We start from the raw sequence: 9,285 nt of genomic DNA, 5'->3' as shown, positions 1-9,285 counted from the left end.
TAGGGCCCACAAAAATGGGATGGCTTTACAGCCTTTCCTTAGCTCTCCAGTCATTTTGAATGTTGGGAAAGAACAAAACATTCCCCCCACCCCACCCCGCCCCCCAGCTCCCCAGTCCCCCAAGCCCCCCCAGCCCTCCGCAGAAAAAACGCCTCTTCGCCAGCAGTCACAGGAGACTGACAGGCATCTACTTCCGGAAGGAGCCAGCCCTCCGAACCAGAAGAGAATGAGAGAAGGCGCGCAGCATTCTGGGAAGACCTACAGATGCCGGGTTAGGCGGGGCGAGGGTCGCTGGCTGTTGCCAGGGCAACTGGAAGCGATTGGCGGTTATCCGCGGTTTGAAGCTGTTAGGCAGTAGAGTCCGGGATGCTCAGAGGTCATTTGGGATCAGCATGAGGGGCATGAGGGCCTTTCTAAGACAAGACTGTCCTCTCAGGAGGTCATCCAGTCGTGCCCGCGCCGGGGACACCTGCACCCGGGGGGGGGGGGGGGGGGGGGGTTCTGGGTCACGCCCTCCTGGAGAAGAAAGTAAGTGTGGCCCAGTGGCTCGTGTCACTTCTCTAAGCTTTCTTCTTCCTTGTAGAAAATTTAAGTTGATAATTCCAATATTACATTGCAATGTGTTCTAATATCAAAGTAAATTTTTTTCAGGTGAGTAAAAAGAAAAAAGCCACCCGTCCTCCCCACTACCTAGCAGTGACTTCAATTTGTCAGGTATTACCTATCACTGTTTTCTCAGCCCAAATGTTTTTTACACAGTTGAGTTTATTTGGGGAAAATCATCTTGTACCCTGCTTTTTCATAAATATGCATAGGATGTAATCGTTGTTAAAATCTTAGCAACAGAGAAGGCTTTTGAAGACCTGAATGTAAATCTTGTTTTGTAGTGAATTGAAGAGACAGAGATGAAGCGGACGCAGCACGTGAAGGCAATTCTTTCAAGAAGTTTGGCTGTAAAGGAAAAGATAAAGGTCAGTAGCCAGAGAAGAATGGCAAGGAAAAGAAAAAATTTAGGATTTTTCTTTAAGAAGAGGAGACGTAGTGGTGTTTATTAGTACAAGAGAAAAAACAACAACAACAACAACAACTAGTAGTCAGAGGTTAAAGATACTGCCAACAAAGAGAATAACTGATTGAATGATTCTGTAAAGAAATAGGAGGAGAGGGGCGCCTGGGTGGCTCAGTTGGTTGGGTGGCCGACTTCGGCTCAGGTCATGATCTCGCGGTCCGTGAGTTCGAGCCCCGCGTCGGGCTCTGTGCTGACAGCTCAGAGCCTGGAGCCTGTTTCGGATTCTGTGTCTCCCTCTTGCTGACCCTCCACTGTTCATGCTCTGTCTCTCTCTGTCTCAAAAATAAAACGTTAAAAAAAAATTAAAAAAAAAAGAAATAGGAGGAGATAAGATCCACACATCAAGTACATAAATAGCTTAGGAAATGGAACCTGGTAGGAAGATGTCAAAGGGGGTGTGGATGTTTATAATTTTAAATCTATTATAAGTTGGCAAGAGTAATGAAGATATTTCAAAATACATATATATGGCAAATAATATGTATACTCAGTCCCATTAGTAATATTATAAATGGAATATTAAATGCTTATTACATTGGCAAAGATTGGGGAGCCTGGGTGGCTCAGTTGCTTGAGCATCCAACTTTGGCTCAGGTCATGATCTCACAGTTGCTGAGTTTGAGCCCACATCAGGCTCCCAGTCTGCTTCGGATCCTCTGTCCCCCTCACTCTCTGCCCCTCCCCTGCTCACACTCGCTCTCTCCAAAATGAATAAACATTTTTTTAAAGAGTATGCAAAAAAAAAATTGGCAAAGATTAAAAAGAAAATAATATATGTGTTGGGCAAGGGCTCAGTTAAATAGGCACCCCCCCAGACATTTTAGGACTCTGTATCCTTAAAACGTATATATACTTTGTCTAAGGAAGTGTACTTCTAGGAAGTTCTCAAAAGGAAGTAATCAAAACTGCACACATACTAAGCTGGATGGAGTTCATTTCAGCTTGCCCACCAATGAAAGATAGGTGAAATGCATTATACCCATACTTCTTAGACATGGATAACATGGTTGCAAATAAGAGAAGTTTACTTATATTAGTTTCCTTAAAAGCATCTTCAGGTTTTATGGGGCGCCTGGGTGGCTCAGTCAGTTAAGCGTCCAACTTCGGCTCAGGTCATGATCTCACAGTTCATGGGTTTGAGCCCCACATCTGGCTCTATGCTGACAGCTCAGAGCCTGGAGCCTGCTTTGAATCCTGTGTCGCCCTCTCTCTCTGCCCCTCCCCTGCTGGCACTTTCTCTCTCTCTCTCTCTCTCTCTCTCTCTCTCTCTCTCTCAAAAATGAATAAACATTGAAAGAAAAAAAGAGCATCTTCAGGTTTTATAGGAAGGGAATGTAGAGTTGCAGTCTGATTGACTACCCTGATACATAATCAGTGGGATGCCTTGAACCGTTAAAAATTATTTAGAAGACTAATGTTAAGAAAAGATGTGTAAAGTACATTGTTAAGAGAGAAAAGTGGGTTATGAAAGCAGCGATATGTAGGTTCTTACCACATGGTGGGTTTTTCTGTTTTTTGCTATTCTGCTTTCTGCTTATCTGTATTCCACATGACAAATATATATTTTTCAGGACATATAAAATGTTGCTCTTTTATTTTTTCTAATGTTTATTTTTGAGAGAGAGAGACAGAGTGGGAGCTGAGGAAGGGCAGAGAGAGAGGGAGACACAGAATCCGAAGCAGGCTCCAGGCTCTGAGCTGTCAGCACAGTGCCCAATGTGGGGGCTCAAACTCATGAACTGTGAGATCATGACCCGAGCTGAAGTCAGACGCTTTACTGACTGAGCCACCCAGGCGCCCCGTAATGTTGCTCTTTTAAAGGTGTGACTGGGGCGCCTGGGTGGCTTGGTCGGTTGAGCGTCCGACTTCGGCTCAGGTCATGATCTCACCGTCCGTGAGTTCGAGCCCCGCGTCGGGCTCTGTGCTGACAGCTCAGAGCCTGGAGCCTGTTTCGGATTCTGTGTCTCCCTGTCTCTGCCCCTCCCCTGTTCATGCTCCGTCTGTCTCAAAAATAAATAAACGTTAAAAAAAATTAAAAAAAAATAAATAAATAAAATAAAGGAGTGACTAACTTTGTAAGTGAGGAAGGAAGTTGGGGAAGTGCTCTCCTGATGACCTTGAAATAGATGATGGCTCTCTGTAAAATAGAAGATCAAAAGAAATTTGATACTCTAACAACCTGAGAGAACTATTTTTTAAATGTATCTTATAGATGCATATAATTTATCAATGCCCCCACCAGTCTCAGAAAAGATTGAGTGTGCTCAGAAAGAGATATATGCCATAATAGGAGAAAATGACAGGAAAAGGTAAAAGGTTATTGGAAAACAAAGAAAATAAAGGCAAGGGTATGTTAATACCCCCAAAATAATCATGCCAAAAGGTCCTATGTAATTGGTAGAGGCATGCTACCACAAATTAGTCTGAGATCCCTAGCAACTAAAGCAAAACATAGTTCTAAGTTTCACATGGTCTGTAAGATTTTTTTTTAAGTTGTTTAAGAGAAGTAAGGGCACCTGGGTGGCTCAGTTGGTTAAGCGTCCGACTTCGGCTCAGGTCATGATCTCGTGGTCCGTGAGTTCGAGCCCCACGTCAGGCTCTGTGCTGACAGCTCAGAGCCTGGAGCCTGCTTCGGATTCTGTGTCTCCCTCTCTCTTACCCTCCCCCATTCATGCTGTGTCTGTCTCTGTCGCAAAAATAAATACACGTTAGGGGCGCCTGGGTGGCTCAGTCGCTAAGCGTCCGACTTCAGCTCAGGTCACGATCTCGCAGTTCGTGGGTTTGAGCCCCGCGTCGGGCTCTGTGCTGACAGCTCAGAGCCTGGAGCCTGTTTCAGATTCTGTGTCTCCCTCTCTCTCTGACCTACCCCGTTCATGCTCTGTCTCTCTGTCTCAAAAATAAATAAACGTTAAGAAAAAAAATTTTTTTTAATAAACGTTAAAAAAAATTTTTTTTTAAAGACAGAAGTATAGTTTGGTACAGAAACCTGAGAAAAATTCTTCCCTAGGTCCTGGTAAGGGAATAATATGAGATTCCTCTATTACTATTGTGTTTATTCTATTTTCATAGAATTTAGCAACATCTCAGAAAGGTTATATTCCTATTTATTAACTCAGTAATTACAAGCTCTTATTAAGTACAGTGAGAAATAGAAACACATGTAAGACAAAGTTTCTGCCCTCATTTATTGTGAAAGAATAACTATAACATAATTGCATATTTATGATATTTAATGAAAAACTAGTAAGATGAATAGTTAGTATGATGAATACCAGAATCACTAACATGAGGAACTATAAATCAAGACAATGTTTGAAGCAAAGAAGTGAGATGGGATTCCTGCAATACACAGAAAGGCTTTCAACCAGTGGGATCACGTTTAACCTTTTGTAAAAGGGGATGGTACTCCCCTTTTGCAAAAGAGGAAACAGGTTTACAGAGATCAGATAAATTGTCCAGGGTCACATGGCTGGTAAAGACAAGAGCCAGGATTTCAAGCCAGTTCTGTCCCTTGAAAACCACCTTAACTACTACACTGTATGGGAGAGATAGCATTCAAATAGACTTTAAAGGGTAGAAAAGCTATGTCAGGCAGAGTTTGGGGAAAGATAATCTAGGTGAGAGGACAGCACTAAACAAATCAAAAAGGTTGGAATGCCTAGGGTTTTGGATAACACACAAACACCCCAGGAAAATGAGAGATATATAGGTAAGCACTAGAAGAAAAAGACTAGGAAGGTTGGGACAAATATTTTAATTTTTGAGAATTAGTTTACCTGTAGTTTACCTGATAAAGGACTCAGGCCTCGGGGCCTGATAAAGAAAGAGTTTTAAGCCCAGAGACCTTGAACCTGAAAATTCTATGTGAGGGCTCTGGATGGGGAAGAAGTCATCAGAAAACTAAGAGAGGCATCAGAAGAATGAGTTACATAGGAACCAAAAATCCACATTTCAAGCAAGACAGGTCAATCAGTATTTGTCAAATACTATAGAAACAGCAAGCCATGGAGGAGGATCAAAGGCCATTGGATGTAGTGATTAAGGAAATCATCAATGACTTCCAACTAAACAGTGTCTTTATAGTTGACCAATGATTAGAAGGGAGAGGAGCATGAAAGACCATAGAATTCAGAGGCTTTTGATTTGCTTAGGGAGGGAGGGAATGGAGTTACTTAACAGGGGGAAAATCTAGAAAAGAAGAGGACTGAGTTGCAAAAAAAAAAAAGGATAAATTCATGAACCAAGACTTTGGAGGATCTAAACAGTAATGAGATCAAGAAAAGAGAGAAGAGTCATTGTCAAGAATCAGCATTATAGGGGCGCCTGGGTGGCTCGGTCGGTTAAGTGTCCGACTTCGGCTCAGGTCATGATCTCGCGGTCTGTGAGTTCGAGCCCCGCGTCGGGCTCTGTGCTGACAGCTCAGAGCCTGGAGCCTGTTTCGGATTCTCTGTCTCCCTCTCTCTCTGCCCCTCCCCTGTTCACGCTCTGTCTCTCTCTGTCTCAAAAATAAATAAACGTTAAAAAAAAAAAAAAAAGAATCAGCATTATAATTCTAACAAATATTAATAACAGAGATAATATTTTCCTTAATCTCTCAACATATTTTCCTAAGTAGTTACTTGGTTTCTTTTTACCCTTATGGCCCCAAAGTAACTTTTGATATGCTGAAAATAGTCTTAAAACTTTAACTTTGTAACATTTCTCTTTTTTTAATTTTTAAAGTTTATTTATTTAGAGAGAGGGGGTTGGGGGAGAGGCAGAGAGAGAGAGAGAGAGAGACCCAAGCAGTCTCTGCCATGTCAGTGACGAGCCAGATAGACGCAGGGCTTGAACTCACGAACCATGAGATCATGACCTGAGTGGAAACCAAGAGTCAGTTGTTTAACCAACTGAGCCACCCAATCGCACCTCAACTTAGTTCTTAGTGCTTAGTTCTTAGTGCTTCCTTAAGATCCTCTTTTTATAAGTAAGTAGGTATTATAGTACATTATTCCTGCATTTTTTTTGTTGTTGTTATTCCACATCCCTTCAAGAAACCACTTCTCCCCAGCTGTAGCTTGTGTAGTTCAAGTGGAACTGATTCCCAACTCCCCACCCTGCCCCTCCTCCTATAGTTGATCCAGATCTGGCCAATGACAACCATCACTGATACTTTGACTAACCCTATAAGGAAAAAGACTCTCTTCCTCTGATATTGCAGGTGCTAAAGACCATATAAGCATGGAGTAGACAGGCCACCTTTGCTACTCCATGGAAGCTTATTTAAAATTGAAGCTTAAAAAGCCAACCTGGAAGATAGAAACCAAATCCTGATGACATTATTTGAGCCCAGGGATCCAAACATGCCCAAAGATTATTTTGCCACTGGACTTTTCAGTTAAATGAGCCAATAAACTCTCTTTTATGCTTAAACTTGGGTTTTATCTGGACTTTTGTCATTTACTACTGAAAACATCCTAATACAGGTATATTTCATTAAGTCAACATTATTTCTGTTTCTTCTATGCCTTATTTTAAATTTGTTACTCTATAATGTACTTTGTAATAATACTCCACAGCTCTCACTAAATTAATAAATTTAGTACAATCCCAATCTTAATCCCAATAGTATTTCAAGAGCTTTTTGTTGTTGTTGTTTGCCTGTTGTTGTTCTGCCTAGGCAGAATTACTCCAAAGTTCACTGAGAGAAAAAACACTAAAATACCAAAAAAATAGGGGGATATAATCAGATACTGAAACATAAAGCAATAATAATAAACATAGGGTGGTAATAGAGTATGAGCAAACAGCCATGTAACAGAATCCAAAGGCTGAGTATAATAGGAGTATTTGCCATATTTAATATATGGTAAATCAAGTAAAGGTTAATTTGATAAAGTATTTAATATTTAAGGACAATGAGCTAGATTTGGGGGAGAAAAATAACTAGATCTTTACCTTATTCATCATTCCAGAATATATTCCAAATAGATTTATGACTTAAATGTGAAAATTGAAGCCAGATTCTCAATATATATTGGTTGGCATATTACTGGCACAATCTTTAGCATTATCTGCTAAATTTTTAAATATTAATACCTTTTGACACAACTTTTCAATTCTAGAAATTTATCCGGTAGAAACAAAATGTATATATAAACATAAGTATGGATAATAGAGCACTGGAATATCAAAAATATTACCCACATGTGGAATAATTAAGTTATGGAGTATCTATATCATGCAATCTCAGAGGGGCAATATCACAACCAAGGAGATGAAAATTGGTTCTTGGCAGGAGGTGGGGGACAAAAAAAAAAACTATTTTTTATGCATAAAGCACAAATATGCCTGACATATGTAGATATACAGTATATATGTGGTATTGAAATTTCATGGAGGGAATGATTAAGAAAAAAATGTATAAACAGGCTTCTTGGGAAAATAATGGGGGGGGGAGAATGAAAAAAAACTCATTTATATAATTCATTACTATGCAACTGTAAAAAAGAATGAGGTAGATGTATATTGACAAAAGAGGATGCCCAAGATGCATGAGGTTTTAAAAAAACAAAAACTGTAGATAGTCTTGTGGTCAGAAAGGGCTTCTTAAACGTGACTCCAAAGCCCAATACTATTAAACTTTAGGTTAAACTACACAAAATTAAAAATTATTGCATGGTAAAAACCCTGCCCACCCACCCCCCTACCCACACACACACACACACACACACCTACACGCACATTTATAGTTAAAGTTGAAACAACAACCCAAGAGAAAATATTTGCAAAATACATGACACAAGCGTATGTTATTAATATACAAAGATCTCTTACATGTCAATAAAAAGGTTTAACACCCTAACCATACCTGGTACAGAACATGAACAAGCAAATCACACACACACACAAACACACACACCAAATAAGCATAGGAAAATATTTTTATTCTTGCTAGTTAAGAAATATAAATAATCCCAACAATGAGATAACATGTTTTCATTGGATTAGCCAAGTTTACAAAAGGTGTTATTAGCAGAGATAGGAGATAGAGCTCTGTCAGAGTATAAAGAGGGTCAGCCCTTTTGAATTACAGTTTGGCAACCTGTATCAAAATGTTAAATATGCATACCTTTGAATCAGCAATGATACTTCTAAGAATATATCCAAAGGTGGTAATCAAACCAGAAAAGATACATGTGCAAGAATGTTTATTACAACATTGGTTAAAAATTGAGACCAACTTAAAGTTTTATAAATAAGAGTCTAAATGTACTTTTGAGTGAAAGGACCTTGTTACAAAGCATCATGTTAATTTTTTTATGTTTGTTTATTTTTGAGAGAGAAAGAGTAGCCAGAATATGGTCTGGAAAGGGAGGCATCAACTCTGGGTGGAGTGTGTCCCCTGGGAAGCCCAAGGACTTCTCACCATCTAGAGGGGTACAGCTAGAGGAGGGTCAGAGCAGGGGCCCCTTGCCTGGGTCGGAGGACAATACTGCAGTAGAATTTCCCATAGTCTTGGATTTGCTGATCACATCCCCAAGATATTATTAAACACATTTCTTTGGGAGTGCCTGGGTGGCTCAGTTGTTAAGCTTCCGACTTCAGCTCAGGTCATGATCTCACGGTTCTTGAGTTCGAGCCCAACATCAGTCTCTGTGCTGACAGCTCAGAGCCTGGAGTCTGCTTCAGATTCTGTGTCTCCCTCTCTCTCTGCCCCTCCCCTGCTGGTACCCTGTCTCTCTCTCTCTCAAAAATAAATAAACATAAACACACACACACACACACATTTCTTTGTTCCCTCTATTTCCTGTGAATTGATACTTAAATCTAGGAGCACAATCAGATTCAGGTTCAATGTCTTTGGCAAGAATATTTTATAGGTGAGTGGTGTGTACATACATCAGGAGATCATGACCTGAGCAGAAATCGAGAGTCGACACTTAACCAACTGAGCCACCCAGGTGCCCCTGGTCTTTGACACAATGCTCTAAGTCTTTGCTAACTTCCTTGCTTTCTAAATGACAAGTTGTTCCAGACTCATCTTCAACATTTCCTGCAGCAGACCTGGAATCAGCCACTTCTCCAAGGAACACTGGTTCTTTTCAATGGGAAATGGTATTTTAGAGGCCACAATCTGGTAAGGGTGTTTATTGCTACTGGGTGGTTGGTTTATGGTTTCTAGACCTTTCTAGTGGGTGGAGCTAAGAAATGTGGTGTTCTAAAGATATAACACA

The 9,285-nt window shown here is 40.5% G+C and overlaps 1 long non-coding RNA gene across 3 annotated transcripts; it reads left to right on the top strand.

Moving 5' to 3' along the window:
* Positions 1-267: 267 nt before the first annotated feature.
* Positions 268-6,481, top strand: LOC144616898 (uncharacterized). Of its 3 annotated transcripts, none has more exons than XR_013556737.2 (4): positions 268-439; positions 652-714; positions 888-971; positions 6,270-6,481. It is a non-coding gene; the product is annotated as an uncharacterized LOC144616898 (long non-coding RNA). The 3 variants fall into 3 exon arrangements; XR_013556735.2 differs by having other exon boundaries at positions 269-376; XR_013556736.1 differs by lacking the exon at positions 268-439 and adding an exon at positions 501-528.
* Positions 6,482-9,285: the final 2,804 nt, after the last annotated feature.

The sequence above is a fragment of the Panthera onca genome, chromosome B4 (genome assembly GCF_046562875.1).
Source record: "Panthera onca isolate mPanOnc1 chromosome B4, mPanOnc1 haplotype 2, whole genome shotgun sequence".
NCBI classification, from domain to species: domain Eukaryota; kingdom Metazoa; phylum Chordata; class Mammalia; order Carnivora; family Felidae; genus Panthera; species Panthera onca.
Note: the sequence above shows the minus strand (reverse complement) of the source record. Positions and strands in the feature narration are given on the sequence as shown.